Source organism: Eptatretus burgeri, chromosome 2 (assembly GCF_056783735.1).
Source record: "Eptatretus burgeri isolate ZD-2024b chromosome 2, Ebu_testis_v1, whole genome shotgun sequence".
Lineage (NCBI taxonomy): Eukaryota > Metazoa > Chordata > Myxini > Myxiniformes > Myxinidae > Eptatretus > Eptatretus burgeri.
In genome coordinates, this window is record NC_140962.1 from 139,189,326 (window position 1) to 139,204,976 (window position 15,651).

The 15,651-nt window shown below is 46.0% G+C and overlaps 2 non-coding genes across 2 annotated transcripts; both read left to right on the forward strand.

Annotated features, from left to right (window-relative positions):
• The first annotated feature begins 9,225 nt into the window (after positions 1-9,225).
• Positions 9,226-9,389, forward strand: LOC147033285 (U1 spliceosomal RNA). The gene has a single exon (XR_015055645.1). It is a non-coding gene; the product is annotated as a U1 spliceosomal RNA (small nuclear RNA).
• Positions 9,390-11,195: 1,806 nt separating this feature from the next.
• LOC147033286 (U1 spliceosomal RNA) lies at positions 11,196-11,359 on the forward strand. The gene has a single exon (XR_015055657.1). It is a non-coding gene; the product is annotated as a U1 spliceosomal RNA (small nuclear RNA).
• The last annotated feature ends 4,292 nt before the right edge of the window (positions 11,360-15,651 follow it).

A 15,651-nucleotide genomic window follows, 5' to 3' on the forward strand; every position in this document is an offset into this window, starting at 1 on the left:
TGGGTTAACCTGAGGCGGTCCCTTTGGGTGGGTGCCTGGAATGTCCTATCCCTAAGAGAGGATGATCACCTGTCTCTGTTATCATCTGAGCTCAAGCGTTTGGACATCGGGATTGCAGCTCTCTCTGAGGTTCTGAGACCGGATTGCGGCGAGATAATGGTGGGTGGTTACACCTACTATTGGTCTGGTCGCTCTGATGGTTACCATACCCAAGGAGTTGCTGTAGCTGTGTCCAATAAGCTGACCCCAATGATAATTGAGGTAACACCGGTCAACGAGCGTATTATGAGATTAGGGATTCGTCACTCCTTAGGTGTCATTTCCCTGGTCTCTGTTTATGCTCCGACTGAGGCGAGTGATCTCACCGTGAAGGATGCATTCTACGCCACACTCGAGTCTGTGGTTGATCAGTGCCCCAGACGAGATACACTTCTAGTCTTGGGGGATTTCAATGCATCGACTGGAACTGATAGGGACGGTTATGAGGTGTGTGTTGGTCCCCATGGGTCAGGAACTATGAACCAGAATGGCACTAAGTTCCTTGACTTTGCAAGAAATCATGGACTTAGGGTGGCTGGTTCATGGTTTCAGCGCCCACAAGCTCATCGCTGGACTTGGTATTCCAACGCTGGCGGTGTGGCAAAGGAGATTGACCATGTCCTCATTGACGGTCGTTGGAGGATGATCCAGAACTGCAGGGTCTACCGGAGTGCTCAGTTCCTCAATACTGACCACAGGCTTGTTGTAGCAACTCTAAAGCTGCACCTTAAATCCTGGAGAATGGTACCATCCCAGCTGAGGCTGGATGTTGCCAAGCTCAGGGATGAGAGAGTAGCTGAGGAGTTTGTGAACAGGCTGAGTGGACACTTGGGGGGTCTGGGTGCTTTGGGGGGTCCTGAAGAGTTGTGGAGCGCCTTCAAGACCACCGTCCTTGATGTTGCCGGTGGATGCCTTGGAGCTCACCGCAGGGCAAAGAAGAATTTTGTCTCTCAAGGGACACTGGATACCATTGACCAGAGTCGCAGGGCCAGGCTGAATGGCAGAGCTGAGCTGTTCAGGGAGCTGAGGCGTAAAACTGTACGTGCACTGAGGGTGGACAAGGAGGCCTATGTGCGAGGAATCTGTGAGGGGTAGAGCATCACCTGTGGACAGGTGATTCTCGTCCCGCTTACAGGGGAATTCGCGCATTACGTTCATCCAAGCCCATCCCTCGGAGCACTACAGTTCGAGCAGAGAGTGGTTGGCTCTTGACAGAGGAGTCTGAAGTGAAGGCCCGCTGGGCCGGTTACTTTGAGAGGTTGTACCAGGCTGATCCCCCAACTGTCGAGTTGGACGTCAAGGGTGTTACAATCCCTGTTGCTGACCCTCGAATCAACTGTGGTCCACCTACGCTTGTGGAAACACGGGCTGCGGTGAACCAGTTGAAACGGGGCAAAGCTCCAGGGATCTGTGGCATCCATGCCGAACTTCTCAAGGCTGGTGGAAATGCTGCACTCGTGTCGTTGCATGCAGTTTTGTGCTCTGCCTGGAACACAGGCATCATCCCAACTGACTGGAAGAGGGGCCTTGTTGTCCCTCTCTGGAAAGGGAAGGGTGATCGCCAAGACTGCAACAAATACTGAGGGGTGACGCTGCTCTCAGTGCCGGGCAAGGTCTTTGCTCGGATAATTCTCGATAGGGTTCGCCACCATCTGCTTGAGCACCAGCGTCCAGAGCAGTCAGGCTTTACACCAAAGAGGTCAACGATTGACCGTATCCTTGCACTTCGTGTCCTCACCAAACGCAGACGAGAGTTTCGGCAGGGGCTGCTTGCAGCCTATGTTGATCTCTGTAAAGCGTTCGATTCAGTGAATCGGGATGTCCTCTGGAGGATTCTTGGTCTTCGTGGGGTGCCACCAAAACTGATCGATCTGATGTCTGAACTCTACTCTGGTACTGAGAATGCTGTGAAGTGTGGTGGTACCATCTCTGACTTATTTCCAGTTGTTACTGGAGTTCGTCAGGGATGTGTACTTGCCCCCACACTTTTCAGCACTTGTATGGACTGGATTCTAGGGAGGATGTCGGAGAGATCAAGTTGCGGTGCGTCATTTGGGAATGTCAAGATCTCGGACCTTGACTTTGCAGATGATGCAGTCATCTTTGCGGAGACTTTAGACATCCTCTTGGGGGCCCTCGAGGTGCTGAATGAGGAGTCGGAGCCGTTGGGATTACGGGTTTCTTGGGTCAAAACTAAGATCCAGGCTTTCGGTGACATCTTGGATGCTGCTGTCCTGTCTGTGTCTGTTTGTGGTGAGGATGTTGAGGTCGTGGAGAGATTCACTTACCTTGGCAGTGATATTCATGTCTCTGCTGGCTGTGAATCAGAGGTCAATAGACGTCTGGGTCGGGCCTGGGGAGTCATGGATTCACTGGATCATGGGGTGTGGCGCTGCCGGTACCTGTGCGGGAGGACGAAAGTCCGAGTCTTCAGGTCCTTGGTACTTCCAGTCTTGCTCTATGGGTGCGAGACTTGGACTCTGACCAAGGATCTGAGACGGAGACTTTATTCCTTTGGTACCAGGTCTCTTCGGAGAATCCTTGGCTATCGCTGGTCGGATTTTGTGTCCAACGAGCGGTTGCTGAGAGAGACTCGGATGAGATTTGTTACCTGCATAGTCCGTGAGCGTCAGTTGCGGCTGTATGGACATGTGGCTCGTTTTCCTGACTCTGATCCTGCTCACCAGATTCTCTCAGCGAGGGAGTCTCATGAGTGGAGGAGGCCAGTGGGTCGACCACATGCCTCATGGTTGCAACGGGTTGACCATCATCTCAAGGAGATGGGGATGGGCCTGGCATCTGCCTGGGGGATGGCCAGACGGAGGCCCCTGGAGTACCGGCGGAAAGTGGACGCAGCGACGTGCTCTTCTGGCACATGCTCCCATACCTGACCTGACCTGAAAGTGAGGGCAAGGATCACAATAAACGGTAAGATCTGCCATTTAATTTATTTATTAATGAAGCTGCTAAAATATAAGTAGGACTATTATTAATATAATGTTACAAATATACCATTGGCACACATATCCATAAATAAGAGTGAATAAGTTAACTCTTGGTACACCACTTCTGAAAGGCTGCTGACCCCTGTCTTACCATGACACCGGTGAGGCTGGTCAAACTGGAATTTGTAGATATTTTGGAATTTGTACTTGATAGGTTTAAATTGGAATTAGATAGGTATCTCAAAGCATTAATGATTGAGTGGTACAGGAATATTGGTGGGACTTGAAGGTAACTTGTATGTGGACCTGTTTCATCAAAGAAATTCACCAAACCTGGTAGTAATGATCACCACATGGCAAGAAGGTGCGAGAGCAGTATCATTTTTCTCTCTGGGGCCCCGCTCTCTGGGGCTCTGGGATGGGGTCAAAAAGTCAAATACCAAAAAATTCAATTACGAGCACATTTTAAGACTTTTGAATGTACAATCAATATTGGGGGACATATGAAATGTGTCACGATTTTTTGTATTTGATCCCCAGTCCATACCCCAGGAGATGGGGATGGAAGGGTGGTGGGGAGCACCAGTCTCAGGTGTAAAAACATAATATTTTTAAAACTCAAAATTTGATATTGGATTATTTCTGGTGGAACATTTTGCTATCTTTCAACTATGCTTGCATGGGAAGTGTGGGGATTTGCGATGCCACGCTATTGACTTCACTCCAGTTGTTATTATTATTATTATTATTGTTATTCGCAGTGTCCCCACACTATGGGTGATCATATTCCAAGTATGCAACATGTTCTTCTGACACGTCCCTTTAATTGGGTGTTGTGTCGTGCCAAAGAAATTCTCAATTCCTCCTGTACATTTGAGTCATTTATTAAAACAACAAAACATATGCGCATCTGGAGAATTCTAGAGGAAGTTAAACAACACAGTCTTCTCAGATTCTGCAATACATAGAAACTTTGAATTCTTATATTGTATTCAGTGAGACTATGTCTGTTAATCCTCCAGACATGCTGATGCCGCAGCTGATGGTTTGGGGTTCAGGGGGAAAATCACTCACAGCTTTGTGGCCGCAGCCATCTAGAGGTCAGCTTAATTTTGAAGGGATAACGAATATTTATGACCTGAAGGTTGATATGAGTTCTGGTCATTATTTTCACACATATTCCATTGAAGCTAGACTCTTGTTTCCAGCTAAACTTTCAGGCATCAGGATATAATTTTTTAGATATAAGAATCCCTTAATAAGCAAAATAAAATAATAGGTGATTATAATATTCTGAATAAAAATTAAGGATTATTTAGAAGGCCAATCTGTTTTGGGGAACAAGGGGCATTTTTACTGGGCATATTGATTATCTTCCAATACAGAAAAGAGATATTTACAACTATTTACAACTTACAATTACAACTCTGGAAGCCTTGTGCACACAGAGAGACAGCCGTCCCCTATAGCTCAGTTATTTCGATAAGTAAATGTGGATAGATAGCTCCCTTTCCCTTGTTTAATGGGTAATTAAATGTTCATGCGCTGCGGAGTTATTTTGATAGTCAGGGTTTTCTTTTATTTTTACACCATCAACATCAACAACAACAACACCAGCATCACCCTCACCTTCACCTCACTCTGACCGACACCATTGCCTACGTGCGTGTCAGCACGTATGTAGGCGGAGCCCACGCAGGATAATGTTCCTCTGCCGGTTTGGAGGGCGGTCCGCAGCGATGGCCGTCATGCCCCCCCCCGGTCCAATCAACGGCCTTGGCGCCCGTTTTGGCCAATGACAGGGCAACGAGCGCACTTTGCGTGCCAAAACCGTCCAGTGAGGGAAAGAGGGTAGGGAGGAGGCATCCCCTCCCCCTCCCCCCTGGACAAGGGTGAATATGGTTGCGGTGCGATCGAAAAGGAGGAGAGTTTTGGTTGTCGGGACGAGCGCTGAACGGAGCTCTCGACTTTGGTCACATCTCGCTGGTGCCTGGTTCTTCGGACCGCTTTTCGAGCTCGTGTTCTTGGCTTTGCTCGTCCCGTCGCTGGCGCCTGGTTCTTCGGACCGCATCGCGACGCTAGTCTGGGTCGCTCGTCTCGTCAAAGACCGCACGAGGCGGGAAGGTCCATCATGTCCTTCTGGGTGTGTGTGTGTGTGTGTGTGTGTGTGTGTGTGTGTGTGTGTGTGTGTGTGTGTGTGTGTGTGTGTGTGTGTGTGTGTGTGTGTGTGTGTGTGGGGCCCCATCTGTTAAGTAGGACCTGTTAAGTGCTTGTGCTGTACATGATTTCATTTCTCTATAGTCGGTTTAACTCTGCTCTTTGTGTGTCCCCTTCCCCCCATTATAAATAAATCCCCTGTTAAATGTTTCAGCTCGTTTTTGTGTTTCTTCCATTGGTTTAACACGGTGCGTGTTGGGAGAATTAAAGAAGGCCGTTGTTGCCATAGTGGTGTGCATTTGGGACCGATGGAAGCTCGGTGACCGTCCGCAAGGGTCACGCACGGGTCGAGCGTGCATACGGCTCGTCCAGTACGAGTGCCGTCGAGGGTGTGAATACTCGGTAACTCGCCACGTGGGTCTAGGTATTTTGAAGTTTGGCAAATAACCCTGTACCATGTGGTGGAATTATTGACGATTCACGGTCCGGTAAGGGACCCGTACCCTCGGAGTTTTCCGACAGGTACGATCTAGATTCCGGGTGTTCGGTAGAGTCGACCCTACTGCTCCACCTAGCGGTCGTGCTCGCAGCCGATACCCTGCCCGCAACAATATAAGATCATTTAAAATGCAAATATATTATTAATATAGATACATGTTCAAGCACATAGATTTCATCATCAAGTTGTATTTGAGTACATTTCCCATAAAAGGGTTACTGCAATGCATTGTGCTCTATACTAAAAACATTTACTTTTTCAAGTTAATTATCAATCAAGTTCAATTGGCAACAATTATTTTTAATTGTTTTTTTATCACCCTTAAACCCATTCTGCTAATTTCGGAGAAATATCCATCACATAGGCACCAGACTGCTGTCTCAATCGCTCTTGAAAATAAAACCAACCGAGGTTACGTGCATGGAACAAAAACATGTGTCCTACTTCTGTGCATATATAATACATCTTGGTTATATAGCTCAGATAAATCGAATTGCAATCTCCCATAGGCTGACACCAGAGGCCTGAAGACAAAGGCCCAAAGCCTAAGGCCTATACATTCTGTCGCAGTCACAAGGCCCATGACGCCTATTTACTTCAACCTTTCGATATTTGATGAAACAGTCACTTAAGTTGTTTTACACTGAATGGAAAACTTATAATGAGGGCATGGTAATTGTGAATATGACACTCCCAAAGATGTCTTAGCTTACCAAAATGGCGGATGTATGATATGCTTTTTTCAGGTTACAATTATGGGTGGCATCAGGCCAGCTGTCAAACCAATAGGATAAGGAGTGGACATACATGCATACAAACACTTACTCCATTATATATTATTATTTAACAGACAAAATTATTCCCACATTATTGTGGGGTTTACCAGGGGAAGCTTGACCCAAGTATTTCAAGAACGAGCTGGCCAGGCCTGACATTCAAATAAGGTTAGGACAGGAATTTGTTCATGGTGCCAGGGAAGGCTCACCTACTCTTCGTGAAGGACACCTTGGGATATTTAACTTCAACCAACGAATGCCAAAGACGGGACACCCAGTTGAACGGCCATCCGAGGGATGGCACACACATTGATGAATCACCCTGCCTGTGAAACTCCAGCATGGCAGTTTGTAGCTGGATCCAGGCAAGACAGCTCAGAGACAAGCGTGCATTCCTTTTGGATATCCCGGCAGCCCCATTCTTCGTCTTCAAATTAGCTTATAATGTCTTCTCTTGAACAGAACAGGTACCAATAAATGGACAAAGGTAAGGGCGTGTCCAATATCTACAGTGCAATTAAGACAATCATCTCCTTGTGATGCACCTTCTACCAGCAACAACGAAATGAGGAGGTTCCAAAAGTTATATGATCATGTCGTAGAGGAATCAGAGGCCTCAACATGGAGCCCAGTATCATCCCACATTCAGCCTTGAGGAACTTTGAATATTGGTACCTTGCAACCCCCATCAACATTTATTACTGTAAGGGGAACATCATTTTTCTCGCATTGAATATAGTTTTTAAAAGAGAAAAAATGTGTAATCATTGCCACCAGGATCGAATTGGTTCATCTGATCATCTGCTTGTGAAGCATCATCTTTCTGACCATTCTCAGATAACAGCCTCAGGGCCGGCAAGCCTGCCTGCTCACTCAGGCAAACTGGGAGGGACTGCAAGCAGCCATCGAACTTAAGGACTGTTCTCCTCGATCTACCACCCCTGATATTAACTCAGCCTGGAAATTCTTCCAGAGAAACCTCTCTCTCTCTCTCTCTCTCTCTCTCTCTCTCTCTCTCTCTCTCTCTCTCTCTCTCTCTCTCTCTCTCTCTCTCTCTCTCTCTCTCTCTCTCTCTCTCTCTCTCTCTCTCTCTCTCTCTCTCTCTCTCTCTCTCTCTCTCTCTCTCTCTCTCTCTCATTGTCCCAGAAAGGACAGTACCGCAAACCCTCACATCTACTTTCTCAATGACCCTCTCAAAGACGTTCAGTCACTCAAACTCTTGGGTCTCATTCTCAACCATTATCTGTCCTGGGCAAGCCACATTTCTTGATAAAGACAAGTCATCCTCCATTGTGCAAAGCCTTTCCTTGGCACACCTGAGCTCCGATCCACCGACAACCCTTTCATCCACAGCTTATTGGAGTAACGCTCTCCCCTCTGGGCTGGCTCCCCACCTCACGCCTTGCTCAGCTTGACACCGTGGAAACCAAGGCTTTCAAGATCACTGGAATCTCTCATGATGAAGCTGAGTCTATGCGCCGATCACTTCACCATCGCCGACAGGTCGGTGGTCTCACTGTCTTCTTCCACATCATTTCTGGTCTTGCACCCTGTGCCCTCTCCGTGCTTTGTCCTCCCCAAGTATCTGCAGGATGCATGTGGTCCATTAGCAACTCCCCTGGAGTGAAAAACTGCCTCAATCCAAAACCACTGCTCACTTTCAATTATTTATTTCTCTTATTTCCCATCTGTGGAACCACCCTCCATACTCTCTTCGATTTCATTCTTCCCTCCAGGTCTTCAAGACGGCTGTTCACCACCATCTCAAGTCATCCCCCATCCAAAACCATGATCTTTTCTCCACCCGTTAAACCACCCCGCATCCCTCAAAATAAGTTGCTTATGCATCCGTCTTGTCCACCCCTTGCGTTCTCTCCTCCCTCTCATGGTTACCTGCATCCCTTGCTTGTCCATCTCCGTATATTCTCTCCATCCACTAAGCTATTGGGGTTTCCCCCTTCTTCTGCTGCTGTTCCTTTTGCTGTGTTGTTTCCTGATCCTTTCTGTGTTGTGGCCCTTCCACGAACCTTGACGACGTGTTCAAAAACAGGTAAAAACGGACCACAAGTGGGGCACCAAACGGAATTCTACAAAGAAAGGTCTTCATGTTTTTACCTCCGCAATCTCCCGTGATGGACCAAAGAACAAGGTGTGTGTTTTTCCTATTGTTTATATTATTGTGGATGGCAACTTGGCTGCTGGGTGCCAATCATTTCGTTTGGTAGCTATCATTTTTGTAGGGGCACAACTGTGCCGCTGATGCTGTGCCCCTATACCAGTCCACTGGTACTCATTTCACCAACCTCAGAAGGATGAGAGGCTAAGTAAACCCACTTGGTGTTAATTCAACGACGGACGGACAGGAACTTGAACTCATGATCCTGGGATGTTAATCCAGCCACCTTCACCGTGGAGCCAACATCAGGCTTTGGAACGAAATGATTCAAAAGATTCTTGTGAGGAGGAAACAACCGAGCTTGGAAATCATGACAACAGACTTCGTGACGTCAATAAGTTAAACGTGGTTTTATGACGTCACTATATTAAACCTGGCGTCATCATATGAGGGCGGAATCCTCAGAAGGGATCAAATCACGAAGATATATTTAATTCTCTCAAAACAGCAGCGAAGGGAGAAACTCTCCAAATATCTAAATCATAATATCGAACCAAATAGTCCGATTAGAATGTGTTTGTAAAGTTCTTGTAACATTCACCATTTATATCAATATTCAGATGTGGTGAATGGGTCCCGGTACAGCAAGACGGTGATCGGAGTTAGAAAAGGAATCCCGTGAATGAACAAGTCATACTTACCTGACGGGAGAGATACCGTGATCAGTAAGGCGGTTCCCTCATGGTGAGACTCACCCATTGCACTCCGGGGGGGTTGACCCTTGCGATTTCCCCAAATGTGGGAAACTCGACCGTACTATTTGTGGTAGTGGGGGACTGCGTTCGCGCTATCCCCTCATCTTTAAACTAAAAACAGATATACTCGCATCTTACCATTGCTGGGATGGTTTATGTTCTTGGAGATGAACTCATTCACCTCCAGCTGGAGAGGGATTCGAACCTGAGGTTTGACAGTTCATGGTGTTACCTGGTTGGACTTTTGAGGTGTGAATGGTGTGAGATGGATCTTCAATTTGCTGGACTGGATATCCCATTTGTGGGCATGAGTTGGTGGACTGGATAATGCCCCTTTTTGGGGGGGGGTTCCTCGGTATGACGGTGATGTTAACACTTCGATTTTTAGTGCGGTTATAATATAATATAATTAATAGGCTGCCGCTCAACGATTTAAATCATCGCACTAGAAATCGAAGTGTCAACATGACCGTCATACCGAGGAACCCCCCCCCCCCCATAAAAAAACCAGGGAGTCTGGATCACTGACGGTAACCATTACCTTGACGTGTTTCGACTTATGAGTAACATTCAAGTAACGTATGTCGACATGTGTCAACGATCGCGTAGCGTGCCTACAGATTATGCCAGGATATGCGGAATGTGTGTCAAACGTCGAGTACGTCAAGAAATTTTCAACATGCTGAAAATTTCTCGACGTAATCGGCGTATGACGACATATGCCAGTGTTCTACGACATATGCCAGCGTACTACGACGTATGCCAGCGTTCTACGACGTATGCCAGCGTGCTCTTAACGTATACAAAACTTACCCATAACGTATTCGACCTGTGCATGCTTGGTTCGGCAAATTTTTCATACGTCGGCATACGCTGGCTAAAATGTCAAGGTGTGACAGCGGCTTCACACTTCGATTTCTAGTGCGGTTATGATTTGAATCGTCGAACCGCAGCCTATGAATAGCCTACGCCACGTGATCATCGGCGATACGCTGCCGCGCGCTATGCATAAGTTAGACTATCGTTGGGCATAGGTTGTGAACGCCGACAACACGTTCAGCATTCGTTGGTACAAGTTATCTATATATGATGAAAACGTTCTGTGTACATTACTAATACGTTATGCATACGTCCAACACCTTATTATACGCCCAAAATTTAAAAAAAACATCAATAGTTCAGCGTACACCAGCGTTTTACATACATTTTGAAACCTTGCCATACGCTGGCTAAAACGTCAAGGTGTGACACGGCCGAAAACAGAGCGATCCATGTGGAATGAAATTTATGTATTTATTCGTATTCAGCCTGTGGCTGATTGGTGAGAGTATTTTCTCGGGGCCAGCTCGAATCGGTGCTGCTGTTACCAGGAATCTGGTAGCCAACTCAAATAGCCGACCTCTCAAGGATGACAGGCTTAGTCAACCCACTTGGTGTTAATTCAACGACGGACGGACAGGAACTTGAACTCATGACCCTGGGAGGTCAATCCAGCCACCGTCACCGTTGAGCCAACATCAGGCTATGGAACGAAATGATTCAAAAGATTCTTGTGAGGAGGAAACAACCGAGCTTGGAAATCATGACAACAGGCGTCGTGACGTCAATAAGTTAAACATGGCGTCATGACGTCACTAAATTAATCCTGGCGTCATCATATGAGGGCGGAATCCTCAGAAGGGACAAAATCATGAAGATATATTTAATTCTCTCACAACAACGGCGAAGGGAGAAACTCTCCAAATATCTAAATCATAATATCGAACCAAATAGTCCGATTAGAATGTGTTTGTAAAGTTCTTGTAACATTCACCATTTATATCAATATTCAGGAGATGTGGTGAATGGGTCCCGGTACAGCAAGACGGTGATCGGAGTTAGAAAAGGAATCCCGTGAATGAACAAGTCATACTTACCTGACGGGAGAGATACCGTGATCAGTAAGGCGGTTCCCTCATGGTGAGACTCACCCATTGCACTCCGGGGGGGTTGACCCTTGCGATTTCCCCAAATGTGGGAAACTCGACCGTACTATTTGTGGTCGTGGGGGACTGCGTTCGCGCTATCCCCTCATCTTTAAACTACAAACAGATAAACTTGCATCTTACTATTGGTGGGATGGTTTATGTTCTTGGAGATGAACTCATTCATCTCCAGCTGGAGAGGGATTCGAACCGGAGTTTTGACAGCTCATGGTGTGACTTGGTTGGACTTTTGTGGTGTGAGATGGATCTTCAATTTGCTGGACTGGATATCCCATTTGTGGGCATTAGTTTGTGGACTGGATATCCCATGTGTGGGCATGAGTTTGTGGACTGGATATCCCATTTGTGGGCATTTGTTGGTGGACTGGATATCCCATGTGTGTGCGTTAGTTGGTGGACTGGATATCCCATTTGTGGGCATTAGTTGGTGGACTGGATATCCCATTTGTGGGCATGAGTTTGTGGACTGGATATCCCATTTGTGGGCATTTGTTGGTGGACTGGATATCCCATGTGTGTGCGTTAGTTGGTGGACTGGATATCCCATTTGTGGGCATGAGTTTGTGGACTGGATATCCCATTTGTGGGCATTTGTTGGTGGACTGGATATCCCATTTGTGGGCATTAGTTGGTGGACTGGATATCCCACGTGTGGGCATTAGTTGGTGGACTGGATATCCCATTTGTGGGCATTATTTGGTGGACTGGATATCCCATTTGTGGGCATTAGTTTGTGGACTGGATATCCCATTTGTGGGCATTAGTTTGTGGACTGGATATCCCATTTGTGGGCATTAGTTTGTGGACTAGATATCCCATTTGTGGGCATTAGTTGGTGGACTGGATATCCCATTTGTGGGCATGAGTTTGTGGACTGGATATCCCATTTGTGGGCATTTGTTGGTGGACTGGATATCCCATGTGTGTGCGTTAGTTGGTGGACTGGATATCCCATTTGTGGGCATTAGTTGGTGAACTGGATCTCCCATTTGTGGGCATTAGTTGGTGGACTGGATATCCCATTTGTGGGCATTAGTTGGTGGACTGGATATCCCATTTGTGGGCATTAGTTGGTGGATTGGATTTCCCATTTGTGGGCATTAGTTGATCGTAGACAATGTTTGGCTCTCAATGGAACCCTTTCATCTCTTCTCCCTGTCAAGGCTGGTGGACCCCAAGGCAGTGTTATAAACCCCTCTTATTCCTAATCTTCATCAACGATCTCACGGATTCTCTGGAAAATCCTCTTTGTCTAATTGCTGATGACTCCACTCTCTGCAGTGACATCCTTCATCATTCTGACAGACAGACAGAAGCATCTTCCTTCTCTTCAGACTTTGATAAAATCACAAACCTGTCAAACACTTGGAATATGTCTTTCAATCCTGAGAACTCTCTCTCTCTCCCTCTCCCTCTCTCTCCGCAAAAGAATTGTAACACAAACCCTCCCATTGAAACAACCCTCTTGAAGAAGTTCAGTGACTCAAACTCTTGGGTCTCACTCTCGGCCGTGATCTTCCATGGCACAGCTGAACTCCGATTCACCAACAAGGCTTTCATCCACAGTTTAATGGAGTACTGCTCTCCCCTCTGGGCTGGCTCCCCTGTCTGACATCTTGCTCAGCTTGACACCGTGGAAACCAAGGCTTTCAAGATCACTGGAATCTCTCGTGATGAAGCTGAGTCTATGGGCCGATCACTTCACCATCGCCGACAGGTCGGTGGTCTCACTGTCTTCTTCCACCTCATTTCTGGTCTTGCACCCTGTGCCCTCTCCATGCTTTGTCCTCCCCAAGAACCTGCAGGATGCATGTGGTCCATCAGCAACTCCCTTGGAGTGAAAAACTGCCTCAATCCATAAACACTGCTCACCTTCACTCATTTATTTCTCTTTTTTTCCATCTGTGGAACCACCCTCCATACTCTCTTCGATTTCATTCTTCCCTCCAGGTCTTCAAGATGGCTGTTCATCACCATCTCAAGTCATCCCCCATACAAAACCATGATCTTTTCTCCACCCGTTAAGCCACCCCACATCCCTCAAAATAAGTTGCTTATGCATCCGTCTTGTCCACCCCTTGCGTTCTCTCCTCCCTCTCATGGTTACCTGCATCCCTTGCTTGTCCATCTCCGTATATTCTATCCATACACTAAGCTATGGGGGTTTCCCCCTTCTTCTTCTGCTGTTCCCGTTGTGTTGTTTCCTCATCCATTGTGTGTTCTTGCTCTTCCACAAGCCTTGACTACGTGTCCAAAAGAAACATGGACACAAGTAGAGGTACATTCAAAGTACACCACCCCATGCCAAATAAATACGTAAATCCTCCAGCATGCAACATTGCCGGGGTGCCTTCGGCGTCGGGCGATGCTGCTGTGCAGCACATGGAGACGGAATTGGGAGTGAGCGGTGCACAATAATTGATTGATTAATTGCATAATTAAAATTAATAATAATCGCAAAATAGTTAATTTCTTAATCAGTTGGCTAATCGCAGACTGAAACCACTTTTGTTTCATCCAAATCTGTAAATTTTTGGAAATTAAGTAATTAATCGAAATGTGAAAAATTCATTGATAATCAATAAATCAAAAATACCCTTTATTGCCCAATCACTTGGTTACTGTCGTGCCCAAATATTAGCTTCTTAGCTCAAAAGTTGCCTGAGATGTTGCCCAGATGAGAAATAAAATATATTCGAAGGGCACTCGGTGGAGCGCATACCTCCGCCACATAATGCCTGATCCACGATAACATATCAGTCCCTATACATGTTTGAAATATCATGCTATACAGCACTATATCGGTTTTGGCTCTCGCTCTCAATGGTGAAGCATCACTTTAAATATTAAATAATTCTCGTATCCAGATCCGGATTTGGATCTTCACCAAAATCGAATCAGTTCGTCCTTGTCACACACCCAACCTGGCGAATAAATTTCATCTGGATCTGTTCACAACTTTGTGAGATATCCTGTACGCAAACAAATCGACAAACAGACAAACAGAAAAACAAGAAAAAGACATCATGCAGAGCACGATACTTGCAAAATCCATCACCATCTGCAACGGTTGCCATGGATACATCAAATTGACCATTTCATCAAAAATAAATTGACAATCTTAATCAAAGCTCAAGTCGATGATTATTTTTTTGGATTGAAATTGATGATTTTAGAAGTTTGACCTTTTGACCTCAAAAATAGTTGGTTTCCCATTCCAGTGACACATGCAAATATTGCTCAAATTTCAAGTCAATTGGATGAAAAATGACGATTTAAAAAATTCGACCTCAAAGTGACCTTTGACCTCAAAATCAATGGGCTTCTCAGATGAGACGACCTATCCAGCTTGGTAAAGTTTCATAACGATTGGTTTAGAATTGTGACCTGTTGACGACAAACACACAGATAAACAGACAGACAGACAGACAGACAAACAGACAGACAAACAGACAGACAGACAGAATAACAAAATCGACTAACCAATATACTTTAAAAATGTTATATTTTACAAGTAACAATGAAACTGACAGATAGACAAGCAGACAGACACGAGTGAAAACAAAACCTTCACTTTCAGTGGTTTAATTAATAAATCGATAATAATTAAGCAATTTATACATTAATTTATTGATAAAAGAATAACGTTTTTGCCAAAATACATCTTCACTTTTGTCCCCAAATTTCAGCTTCCGAGCTCAAAGGATGGCTGAGATATCGCCCGGACAAGCCAGAGAGCAAGAAAACAAACGGAGTTAACACTGAGTACTCTCATCCTTTGGGAGATATGGAATTGGGAAGGAGCGGTGGACAAAAAGGACCACAAGTTCGACACCAAATGGAACACGACAAAGACCTGCGTGTATTTACCCCTGCAATCTCCCGTGATGGACCAAAGCATAAGGTGTGTTGCTCTCACAACACAGGCAGGTAGGTCGTCGTCATGTTTAATCCATCCATTGTTTCAATCTCTGATGTAATCTTGTGTCCTGTCTAAAGGCCCTGTCACACCTCGACGATTTAGCCAGCGTATGCCTGACGTATGCAAAATTTGGTTAAAACGCTGGCACACTTCGAATACGATATGGGTAAGTTTGTATACGTTAAGAGTACGCTGGCATACGCCGTAGTACGCTGGCATACGTCTTTGTACGCTGGCATACGTCGTAGTACGCCGAGGTGTTAGACAAATTTTCCATGCTTGAAATTTTTCGATGTATGCCAGCGTATTACTCACACGTTCCGCATAATGCTGGCCATAAGTTGTAGGCACGCTACGCGATCGTTGACACACGTCGACACACGTTACTTGTACATTACTCATTAGTCGAAACACGTCAATGTAATGGTTAGCGTCAGTGTTCCAGACTCCCTGGTTT